The sequence below is a fragment of the Nicotiana tabacum genome, chromosome 5 (assembly GCF_000715075.1).
Source record: "Nicotiana tabacum cultivar K326 chromosome 5, ASM71507v2, whole genome shotgun sequence".
In the NCBI taxonomy this organism is placed as follows: Eukaryota; Viridiplantae; Streptophyta; class Magnoliopsida; order Solanales; family Solanaceae; genus Nicotiana; species Nicotiana tabacum.
In genome coordinates, this window is record NC_134084.1 from 119,299,459 (window position 1) to 119,311,685 (window position 12,227).

The 12,227-nt window shown below is 39.2% G+C and overlaps 1 long non-coding RNA gene across 1 annotated transcript; it reads left to right on the forward strand.

The window, feature by feature from the left end:
• The first annotated feature begins 3,248 nt into the window (after positions 1-3,248).
• LOC107778079 (uncharacterized) lies at positions 3,249-12,018 on the forward strand. The gene is made up of 6 exons (XR_001646320.2): positions 3,249-3,727; positions 3,908-4,027; positions 7,568-10,585; positions 10,661-11,009; positions 11,090-11,277; positions 11,341-12,018. It is a non-coding gene; the product is annotated as an uncharacterized LOC107778079 (long non-coding RNA).
• The last annotated feature ends 209 nt before the right edge of the window (positions 12,019-12,227 follow it).

The window sequence follows — 12,227 nt, forward strand, 5'->3', positions numbered from 1 at the left end:
AAGAGCCATCAACAAGGCCCTTAGGACTGTTAGTCCTTCATCGATCAGCCCCAGTCAAGAACCTTAGCTCGACCTCGAGGCCCAGCGTAGGCCGGCTCGAGACCTCATCTCACGACCATTTGGTTTGTATAGCATACTATCCACTTACTCTTATTTTACTTTCCTAGCTCACACTTAGCATCTATTGCATAAGAACTAGCATAAAAATAAATCACATATTTTTATAACCGTAAAATCAAATCTAATTGCAATTATCATTTTCAAGGTAAACACATATTATCAGTCGAGAAAAAAGGATTTGGAAATCTTCAAATCTCGCCGGAATGTCGACTATTTTTCAGATCGACCTGCCATATCCCTTCCACCCCTTTTTATCGTTTCTTCTCTTTTTTACTGTTCTCAAATCTCAAAATCTTCTAGTATGCTCAAATTGGATGCAACTTATTCTCTCTCCTTATGCTCATCTTACCCATTTCCTCCTTTTTGGTTTCATATTCAAGCCCATTTAAGCGAGACATGTTCAAGCATGGTCAAGAACCATCTGCGAAGAAACTCATCGGAGTTTGGTCGGAAGAAGCTTCGACGATTCTCCATTCACTATCTTACCAGCAATGAAGAAACCCATCGGAGTTTGGTCGGAAATCCGATCTGTGATCCGTTAGAATCCAGTTATAAATTCAAATGGAGAAACCAGCACTATTGATAGGGAAAAATCATCTTTTTTGTATCCTTTTGTTAGAGACCTCTTCATTGTCATCGTCGATTTGTTTCCAAATTTTAACCTATTCATTTGTGATAGTTGGGTCAAATATGGGTCTTTTAATTTGGGTTGATATTTGTCCAGTTAGCAAATTAATTGAGGGGTCACATTGCCACGCTGGAAATCTGTTAAGGTTATGGACGATTTTATTTACTTTGTTAACGGTAGGGACATATTTAAACGGAAAGTAGAACGAGGTACAAACGTGAACAATTTATCAAAGTCGAGGTACAAATTTGGTCTTTTTCCCAAAAGAGAAACACAGAATTCTAGTTTATCAACACACCATTTTATTCAACAAGATAAGCGTACGGAGTTAATATAAAAAGAAAACATTTAGGGTGTGTTTGGTATAACGGAAAAAAATTTCTGTGGAAAATGTTTTCCAAGAAAATATTTTCTTGGAAAACAACTAGTAATCTTATTCATTTTCCGTTGTTTGGTACACAAATTAAGGAAAATGACTTCTCAAGAGTATTCATAAATAATTTAGATATAATAAACACAAAGCCATAAACTTTCAAACCAACACCTTTCGAACCCCCAAATTTCATAAACTTTCGAACCCCTAAACTTTCGAAACCGCGGAATTTCGAACCCGTATACTTTATAATTTCTAGACCCGTAAACTTCCAAACACATAAACCTCCGAATTCATAATTTTGGAACTTGTAAAATTTTGAACCTTTAAACTGATAAATAAAAAAATTAAAACTGAAAAATATATTAAAAAACTATTTTTTTTTGGAAGGGGGGGTTGACAGTAAAACGAAAAAAACAGAAATTTAAATTACAAAACAAAATAGTAAAAGAAACTTTTTTTTGTGCGGGTAGGGGGAGGGGGGGGGGGCAGGTGGGGGATGGGGTGGGTGGTGCAGAAAAACGAAAAAATAAAAATTTGAAATTGCAAAAAAAAAAATTAAGGTAAAAAAAAATTAAAATAAAATTGCGGGAGGCGATGGGGTGGGGTAGAGGGGTAATTGGGCGGGTGATAACGGAAAAAACTGAAATTTTTAAAAAAGAAAAATTGGAGAGAGGGGGTGGGGTGTGTTGGTGAGGGTGGGGAAGGTTGATAAGGAGTTTTGGAAAATATTTTCCCTTCTCTTGATAAGGAAATTGGAGGAAAATGAGTTCATAAGTAAAATGTTTCCAAAACATTTAAACCAACAAAACATGAAAAAATTGGAAAATATTTTCCTTCATACCAAACACACCCTTAATCTTACTTTTACAGATATGACAAACGAAAATGTTAGGTTCGGGAATCCGGATAGTGCAGAATTCAGTCAAACAACGTTATAATGACAATAACAAATACAATGCAAGTTGATAATAACGGCAATTAAAGCATATAAAGGAGGCACAAATTTAACGTGGTTCGGTCAAGGTGACCTACATCTACAAGTAGAGAGGAGCAATTTCACTATAACAATCGGCACACAAAAAAAGTACAAAATTAGAGATGAAACTCTAATTATCCCAAAATATATTCGAAGAGAATAACCTCGCTACAATCACTCACAAAGAAGAGGTTCACTCAATGTGTTTCCTAACACTAACACTATGGAATATAATAAAACTCTCTATTACACGAATACTCAAAATGAGTTTCTAATCAAAATATGGGATGATTCAAATGAAGTAAAATGGCCAATATTTATAAGGCAAAGTTCTTGGTCCCCAAGTAAAGAAAAAAGAGTAAAAGAAAATATTTTTATTCTTTGGCTCCAAGCTAGAGTTCTTTGACTCCAAGTTTGAATACTTTGGCTCCTAGTTTGCTATGGACAAATTTAGGCCATATCTTACAGAAAGGGATGTAACAAACAACAGTAGCGAAAGAAAGAGAGTAAAAATTAACCGTAGACCTACAAGGGAGAAGGGTTCTGAGTTTATTAAGATGAGAGTTGATCCTCTCCCTTCGTCTTCTTTCAGCTTCTTTATGAATATTTTTTGAAGCAGCAATATTAATAGCTCGATACTCTTCAGGTTTACACACTATAATTTCCTGAAGTTCCATAGGTTTCCAAAATCATTATGAAAACCATATTCTTCGACCTCGTTCATTAACCATTATAAAGCCGACCAAATTCTCCAATTGTTACATATTCATGGTTTTGAGATTTGAATGGTACTTGGCTGAGAAAAAAAGTGAGAACAAATATATAACAAATTAAGATGATGATAGTCTAGGGTTTGATGTGACTTTTCTTTCCTCTTCTTTTGTAACAACAGCTATTGACGAAAAGAATAAAAGCAAAGAAGAAGACAAATAAGAAGAAAAGATAAGGATTGTTTCATTCAGCATAATATTCCAAATGGAATTACGCAGAGATAAATAAGACAAGATTCTTTAACAACCTAGACAGGTGACAAATAAAGCAGTGGCCACTTGAAGGGACTGAAAACTAAGCAATAAAGGACTTTATTGACATAAATTAAACTTAAGACCTAATTTGCAAAATATCATAAAGAGATTCTAAGACTTCAGACTATTTCCAATTCAGAAACATTAGCATCGTCTCACAACAATCCCATCCCCCATTGAAGATCCTTAACAGTAAAGTCAAGGTTATGCATCATCAAATTTAGGAAACTAAGAATGAAGGAATCCGTAATCTTCCCACGTAGCCTCTTCAGGAGAAAGATTAGCCCACTGTACCAGAACTTCTGTCACTGCCTTGTTCCTTTTCTTAACCTCCGATCCAAAATCGCCACCAGTTCCACGGGAATTTGGCCCTCGTTATTGCAAATTGGAGGATCAATCATAGCTACCACTTGATTACCCACTTTCTTCTTCAATTGCGAAACATGAAACACCGGGTGAATTTTTGATCCGGGTGGCAACTTCAATTTATATGCTATTTGGCCAATTTTTTCCAAAATCTGATAAGACCCGTAGTACTTTGATGCTAACTTCAGATTTTTCCGTCTTGCTACCGACGCCAGTCGATATAGTTGCAGTTTGAGGTATACCCATTCTCCTTCCTCAAAAGCCCTCTCAGTTCTTTTAGAATATACATAAAGTTTCATCCTTTCTTGTGCTTTCTTCAGATTTTCCTGCAACACTCGACCAATCACTTGTCTTTCTTTTAACACTTCATCCACTGAATTCACCCGAGACTAAGCAATAAGTTCAAATGTTGGCAGGGGAGGATCATAGCGATAAAGTGCCTTAATAGCTGAGTGGTAAGTCGAGTTGTACCAGAATTCCGCTAAGCTCAACCATTTGCTCCAATTCACAGGTTTATGAACTGTCATACAACGAAGGTAACATTCCAAGCATCTATTCAACCTTGTTGTTTGACCATCCGTCTGTGGATGATATGTTGTACTCTGCCTTAGTTTCACTCCCATTCCCTTAAACAATTCCTTTCAAAACAAACATGTAAATGCCGGATCTCTATCATAAACAATTGAAACTGTACTTCCATGTAACTTGTAAATGAGATCCAAGAAAACTTGTGCTACTTGTGGTGCTGTATATGGGTGGGATAATGCTAAAAATGAGCATACTTAGTAAAGCGATCCACAACTATAAAGATTACCTCTTTACCATTTAACTTAGGCAGTCCTTCAACGAAATTCATCGTAATATGATCCCACGCCCTTGAAGGAATTGGTAAGGGCTGAAGAAGCCCTGGATAAGCCACATTTTCTCCTTTGTTTCTCTAACATATATCACATTCAGAGACTAGCCTTTTAACATCCTCATTGATTTTGGGCGAGTAGAATAAAGACTTGAGTCTTTGCTGAGGAGCATGGACACCTGAATGTCCTCCCCAAGTAGTTATGTGCATAACTTCTACCAATTGACACATCGGTTTCCCACTGCTGCCAATCCATATTTGGCCTTTGTGCTTTAAAAGGCCTTGTTGTAGGGTCACATTTGGTACTGCATTAGCATCCGGTAGTAGTTGAGACAACACTTTATCCATTTCAATGCCCTTTTCGTAGCTGCTTAAAACTTCTTGCATCCATGTTGGTTGCACTACTAATATTACCTTGCATTTAGCCTCTTCTTCAAATAGTCGAGATAGAGCATCTGCAGTCACATTTTCTACCCCCTTTTTATACTATATCTCGTAACTAAGACCCAACAACTTAGTTAGGCCTTTGTGTTGTAAGTAGGTAGTCATTCTTTGGTCCTTTAAGAACTTTAAACTGAAATGATTAGTTTTGATAATGAAGTGGGCCGACTGCAAGTAGTGCCTCTATTTTTCAATAGCCAACAACAATGCAATCAGCTCCTTTTCATAAGTGGAGAGCCCAAGATGATTTGGGCACAAGGCTTGACTAAGAAAGGCCAAGGGCCTACCTTCTTGCATTAACACTACCCTAACTCTTGATCCACATGCATCGGCCTCCACTATAAAAGACTTGGAAAAGTCGGGTAGTGCCAAAATAGGGGCCTGGATCATAGCTTGTTTCAAAATTTCAAATACTTGTGTTTCTTCATTTGTCCATAGAAAGGCTCCCCTTTTCAGCAGGTTGATAAGAGGATGACTAATCAAAGCAAAATGCTTGATAAACCTTCTATAATAACCAGTCAGTCCCAAAAAACCTCTAAGAGCTTTTACACTGTTGGGCCTGGACCAATTAAGCATGGCTTCTATTTTTGAGTCATCAGTGTTGACCCCTTCACCCGAGATAATATGTCCTAAATACTCAATTTGGGCCTGACCAAAAATGCACTTGGAGCGTTTTTCAAATACTTGATTAGCCCGTAATAGCTCAAAAACATCTTAAGATGGGCCATATGGTCAGTCAAATTGGAACTATAGACCAATATATCATCAAAGAAAACCAAGATGAATTTTCTAAGATAAGGCCCAAAATTTTTATGCATAAGTGCCTGAAATGTTGCTGGGGCATTAGTGAGCTCGAAGGGCATAACACGAAACTGCCAAAATCCATGGTGGGTGTGAAAAGCAGTCTTGAACTCATCCCCTACTTTCATGCGAATCTGATAATAGCCTGATCATAAATCCAATTTAGAATAAAAATATGCTCCATCCAATTCATCCAGTATATTTTCAACAACTGGAATTGGATATTTATTTTTCATTATAATGTCATTCGATTTTCTGTAATCCACACACATCCGCCAAAAAGCATCTTTCTTTTTCACCAATATAACTGGTGAAGCAAAGGGGTATGAACTGGGAACTACAGTGCTAGTTTGTAGCATCTCTTGAACAAATTTCTCAATGACATTTTTCTGCTCATAAGAGTAGCGATATGGCCTTTGATTTACTGCTTTAGCACCAGGAATTAGTTCAATAGTGTAATCACAGTCACGACTAGGAGGCAACCCTTTAGGCTCACTAAATAAATCCATGTAACTGGATAATATCTATTCAAGCTAGGTTGGAATGTCCACTGTAATGATTGTACCCTCTGATGCATTCAGTTGGGCCTGAGCCACAAAGCTACAATAATTTCCTTGTAACAATTTCATCATTGCCTTGGCATTGGTGGATGATATCTGAGTAGCCTCTTAACTCCCAAACAAGGTCACCACACTATCTCCCATCATGAATGAAATACTACGAGGATTGATATTTAACAACACTGGAGCAACCGAATCTATCCAATCCATTCCCTAGATTATGTCGCAACCAGGGACCTTTAGCCAATGCAAATTAAAAGTAAATGGAATATCATTCATCTCCCAAACAAAGCTAGGATTTAAATAAGTATAAACCATTTCATACCTACTGGCTACATTAACATGCATAGCCCTCTTCATAGGTTCTCCCAGTAAGCCCAATTTCTTTGGTACATTTGGATCAATGAAACTGTGAGTTGATCCACAATCTATTAAAATGACAAGTGGAATTCTTTTGACCCGACCCAAAATTTTAATTGTAGATGGTGAAGAATCCAAAGAGTTTAAGCCCATTAAGATATTCAAAGAAACTTCAGCTGTTACTTCTGCACCCTCTTCCACTACTGGACTTTCCTCTTGGGCCTCGTCAACAACTTGAGCTGCACCTGAATTTTCTCCTTTTTCATACTCACCGGTCATCAGTTTTAATGACTTGGGCTTGCATTGATGCCCTGGGTAATATCGTTCATGACATTTAAAACAAATATTATGTTGTCTCAATACATCTAATGACATATTCTTGGGAACAGTCTGCTTTGTAGGCCCATTGGTCAATAGTTTCTGAGTTGTAGGATTGGGAAAGGTTAGTATGGTTTTAGCATTTGATGGTACTGAGTTGGGAGAATTTAGAGTGAATCTGGGATAGGTAACTATGTATCTAGGCTGAAGGTTTTTATAGATAGCAGATAAGGTCTCTTCATGCAATTTTGCAACCTCCAAAGCATCCATTAATGTTAGAGGGTTAGAAGCTCTCACCATTGATTTTAAATCAGCTTTAAGACCACCCACAAAACATGAAACAAAATAGGGTTAATTAAGAGTTGTATTTACTAATAACAAGTAATACCGCAACTCTTCAATCTTCACCTGATAGCTATCCACGTCACCCTTTTGCTCTAATCAATTAAATTCCACTACCACATCCATTGGTCTAATGTTACTATACCTCCGACACACATCTAAGCAGAACAACTCTCACGAAACATTTCCACCATGATCCATCATATAAGCATCAAACCATGTATCAAGTTTATCCTTAACATGCATTGCAACATACTGCATTTTAAGGTCAGAAGGAACCTGGTATAGTTCAAAAAATTTGTCAAACCTTCTAATCCATCCCCGTGAGTTGTTGGTGTCAAATTCTGGAAAGGTTAACTTGGCTTTTGGAAAATTAACCAGATTGTGTGTGTTTGCAGGTGTTTGAATGAGAGTTGGACCCAAAGCAGGCATTTGAAATCTAGAAGGTCAACCAAAAGAGGATATTGTGTTGTGTTGGTTCAGAGTTAGGGCTGGTCTGGATGTGAAATAAATGGGTTGATATGAAGGAAGAGAAATGGGTAAAACCATTGAAGTAGGCATGGTGTTGGTATAAGAAACAGGGGTGGTGTGGAGACTAGTAGGCATAATGGAATTGTTAACACTGTTAGTGTTAACAGGTGTAGTATTCATAGAATTAAAATAAAAAGAAGTAGTAGAAAGTTGGTAATACTTGGATAAAAAGAGGGTGGTGGTGGTAATATGGTAGTATTTTGAGGATTGAAGGGAGCTGGAGTAAATTTCATAGCCCTACCAGCTTGGGGAAATGAAATATTAGTGGTTGAAGGAGTAAATGAAGAAGCAGAAGAGCAAAGATTACACCCCACAGAAGACTCACCCATTTTTGAAGATGAACCACCTTGTAACAACAAGGCATGTGCCAGAGTATTGATGAAAGACTCAGCTTGTCGTTCCCACTCGAGTTGTGATAACAAAAGTTCGATCTTCTAGTTACTTTCCTCTTCTCTTCGAGCAACTTCGGCATCACATCGAACTTGAAGCTCCTCCATTTGAGCTATTCTTTTTTGTGTATCTAACATATAGGCCTTCATCTACGATTCAAACTTCTTCCAATCGTTAGCATCCTCAGATGCTTTACCTTGTTGTTTGTCCACAATCACTGGAACAGGACGTCGGAATGTCACCTCTCTGATACCAATATGTAACAATGGCTACTGACGAAAAGAATAAAATCAAAGAAGAAGACAAATAAGAAGAAAATATAAGGATTGTTTCATTCAGCATAATATTCCAAATGGAATTACGCAGAGATAAATAAGACAAGATTCTTTAACAACCTAGACATATGGCAAATAAAGCAGTGGCCACTTGGAGGGACGGAAAACTAAATAATAAAGGACTCTATTGACATAAACTAAACTTAAGACCTAATTTGCAAAATATCATAAAGAGATTCTAAGGCTTCAGACTATTTCTAATTCACAAACATTACTATCGTCTCACAACATCTTTTGGTCGTGGCCACATGGGTGGATGATACCCTTCTTTAATTTTTACCTTTGTTTCCACTCAGGTTCGGATATCCGCATCGGAGTTTTAATTAATTTAGGTTCATGCTACGTAAGACATATTAAAGTGAGAATACTCCTGATCAGGATTTGATCTATTATATGATTTGAAGCTAGAGTCTCTCTATGCTCAGCCACCAAATTGTAGCGTCTCAAACCAAAATCTAGATCATGAAGCTCGCTTCTCTCACCTCACAATCATGGCGTCTTCTTAGTTTGTACAAGAAAAAAATCCCAATATTAAAGTGAAATGGTGAAAGTCCGTTGTATTGAATCAAACTGTTTACCCTAAAAAATGATAACAATTGATTTTTTATGTGGTTTGAAGGATATGCGGGTTAATTCGATACAAATAATATATTGTGTTAGATTAAACAGATAAAAGACGTAATAGATTATCAAACCACTTAACGGGGTGATTTCGGACTTCAATGATAACCTTAATGAATTGCATGTCCTCGATCCCGGACTTACAATAACTAAGCACTGATGAACAAGAATAAGAGCTTTGAATAACAGAGTAAATAAAAGTATATTGCCTTGATGTACGTATTACAGTGTGTTGAATGAACAGTCAAGTTCTACTTTAAGTACAATTCTATAAAAGGTAAAAATCTCTCGTTTAACCAATCGCTGGATTTCTGCCGATATGTGTCGAGATCCACGCCGTGATATCCGGCTGGTCATAGATATCGCAACTTTTTGTTGTCCATTCTTGATTGCCTGACTATGCTCTTTGAGGCCTTTAGGATTCGGATCAGACCAAGTTCATGACGAGAAATGACATGAGCACTTCGATTCCTTCTTCAATACACCATAACAGAAATGTCCCTTCAGTCCCGTCATAATGACTTAAAATGCGTGTCCACCATTGGCAGGTCATCCCTGTGCACGAAACGGTGCAAAGCCCTTGTAAATACTCCTTCCTTCATTCATTTTTACCTCTTGACCAAGATTCTACCTTCGAACCATTAGAATACTACTGCCTTCCCTCATAGTCCAACATTTTACCTTCGTTCATCAAGATTTCTCAACAAATTGCAAGTTTTTATTTATTTTTTACCCAAATCGTCGCACTTGACTCTCTCAGCAAAGCTCTTACCCAACCATTCTTCACATTTTCTAAACCTTTTCCTATATAACAATGGCAAAAATATCCAAATTTGTTCCCTAAAAAGTTGCTTCATCCTCTTCGCAGCCGACCACCGAAGCCGAGGCGCCCTCTCCTGATGTGGTTGTCCTCTAGAGGAACGTTTCGGGCGCAGTGATCAATGAACCGGCTGCCGAGCCTCCCTTGAAAATGTTTATCCTTGGGGGTGTTCGATCGTGGATGATTTTAAGGTTGAAAAGCCCTCATCGGTGCAAGGCCGATGCGAGGCGCTATCTAGGTACATCTGCTCCATCACCAAAGCCATCCTCCCTGTGGTTCGAAAGGACACTGGCTAGGCAAATAAGACATAGTCATCCCCGGGCCTGATAGCGACATTACTACCCATGTGGAGAGATATTTTAGTGTCTACACTTATCCCTTCATACTAGTCTTGGGGGACCTGATTATTCTGGAATTCTGTGGGAGGTATGAAGTAAGTATCGGTCAGATCCACCCATCGATGTGGAGGATCGTAATCCTCCTTTAATTCTTTGTGAACAAAATTGACTCTTGTTTTTTCACCATCGATCATCTACTCTACCTGTACAGTCCCTGAATTTTCCGGGGGGGAATGATAAAGCTCATATGCTGGGCTAGCAAAGCCCCATTTTCAAGCATCGACGAGGACCGAGGCTAGCATGGACGCTTTGTCTGGGTGAGGACCACAGATTTGATCCTTGCCAAATTTAGGCCATTCCTCTAGAAGTGGAATGTATCATGTAAGCATACTTTCTTTTAGATGTCGATTTTATATTTTATCTCCTTTTTTCTCATCGGTAGTTGTTGTGGTACAGCCCATGCTTGAGTCCCAAACGCGGCTCAAGGAGTGGATCAAGGGCATTTTCTCACAGATGACCTATTCTGAGCGTTCATAGCATGATCTCTCGCAGGGCTGTTGGGAGGCCCTTTCTCATGGTAAGATCTCTTTCCAGGATAAGTATCATTAGGCTTCCCTCCCCAAGTGCAGATCCCGGCCATAAGCGGTCAATAATCATCATCGTCCCGGAGGATGCATAGGTTTTTTCCCGCCCTGTTGGAATAGCGAGATATCTCCAGTTCCTAGTAACCAAAGAAGACCAGGCGAAGATGAACGATGTGGGAGTTCCATGTCTGTTCAAAGAAGCGCAGCAGGCGCTGAATCGGGTAAGGTTCCATTATGCTTTTTCGTGTTCTAACTAAGTTCTTAATGTTACTCATGTCTTTTCTTTTTTATCTTTTTGCAGGCCTCGGTTCTTCACCATGAAAGTTTTCTTAGGTACCGGGCTGAGATTAACCTCGAGGCCAAGGTCAGGGAGCTCGCCAAGAATAGGACTCGTATAATCTTCTTAGCGAGTAACACGAAGAAACTGTCACGAGCCTTCAGGATGAGTTAGATGCGGCTCAGAAGGGGCATGCCGACCTGGTGGAACAGGTAAAGATTTTTTAAGCTAGCAATTATGAGTTAGCCATGGCAACTAATGGCCAAACCTCGCAGGTCTAGCAGAAGGTTGACAGGGTCAACCAACTCCAAGACGAGATGAACGAGGTCAAGGCCATGGCCGAAGAGTGGAAAGGAAAAATGGGCCGACTGGCTTCGAAAAAAACCGCCTGGGAGCAACTAGCATCGGCAGAGGTCCAACTCTGAATGGCGAAGGAGAATGCTCAAGCACGGGCCTGACAAATCGAAGAACTTCTGTCTCAACTGGGCTCGGGCATTGCTGAATAGGATGCCCTTGGAAAGGAGCTCGAAATAGCAAGGTCTGTGTCAGAAATAACCAGGGCTGATGTTGAAGAAATCGTGGACTAGTACAAGGCCAATGCCGAGGCAGCTCAGGACCACCTGAAACTTACTGTTGAATATGTGAAGTGGCAGTCCATAAGGGAGGCTCTCGAGGAGGTCCACGCCCGGGGTGTCGACCTCTCGACCGAGATCGAAGATGCGAGAAGGATCGAGGACGAGGCCAAGAAGCTGGCTGACCCCGAGGGTGACGGATGCTCTATGGGCTCCGGCAAACCCAAGGATGGAGAAGACTTTGCCGGCTCCGGTGATGAGGCGGGTCCTGGTGAAGATCGGGACTAGGTGCCTTAGGGATTTTTCTTTGTTTTTGCATTTTGTTCATTTTGTTGCGGCCGTTATCATTAACCTTTATAATGACTTTTATTGGAATGTATATAAGGCTTTTTTCCCTTTGGCAATTTTTGAGTTCGTTTCTTTTGGATTCCTCTTTATGATTGCAAAGATTTCAAATGCCTTAGCATGGGATAAAACATAGTAATAAGGTCATGTTAGAAGTTTCGAACAAGACTTGTTCTTGATGGAAATTTTGTGTGAAACTTTTGGGGGCTCGGTATGGCCGGAAGCTTTCCCCGAAGTGCTTGTTT